Genomic DNA, 385 nt, shown 5'->3' with positions numbered 1-385 from the left:
TAAAAAATTCCCAACAAAAAAAGGTCCTAAAAAGAAAAAAAGAAAAAAAAAAAAAAAAAAAAAAAGAAAAGAAAGAAATAAAAACAGCAAGAAGAGAGATGTTGCACCTGAAGAAGTCTGCGCCGTCTCATCTCCACCTTGTACTTACACCCTTAACCCTCCCCAGCTCTACTTCCCACCTTCCTCCCACCCTCCCTTGCCCCACCTTCCACCCCTGCACACCCTCTATCCACTGTCTGCCAACGGGAATGGACTTGGTGGGACACCCCACAGGCATCTTGCTTGGTGCCCCTTCAGTCTCCACTCCCCCTGGTTTTAACATCCACTGCTCCACAAGCCAAGGATTGCTCAGTTTTCAGGTTTTCTTTTTTCTTTTTTCTCTTGA

Source organism: Seriola dumerili, unplaced genomic scaffold, assembly GCF_002260705.1.
Source record: "Seriola dumerili isolate Sdu_G_001 unplaced genomic scaffold, Sdu_1.0 BDQW01000002.1, whole genome shotgun sequence".
Taxonomy (NCBI): domain Eukaryota; kingdom Metazoa; phylum Chordata; class Actinopteri; order Carangiformes; family Carangidae; genus Seriola; species Seriola dumerili.
Note: the sequence above shows the minus strand (reverse complement) of the source record.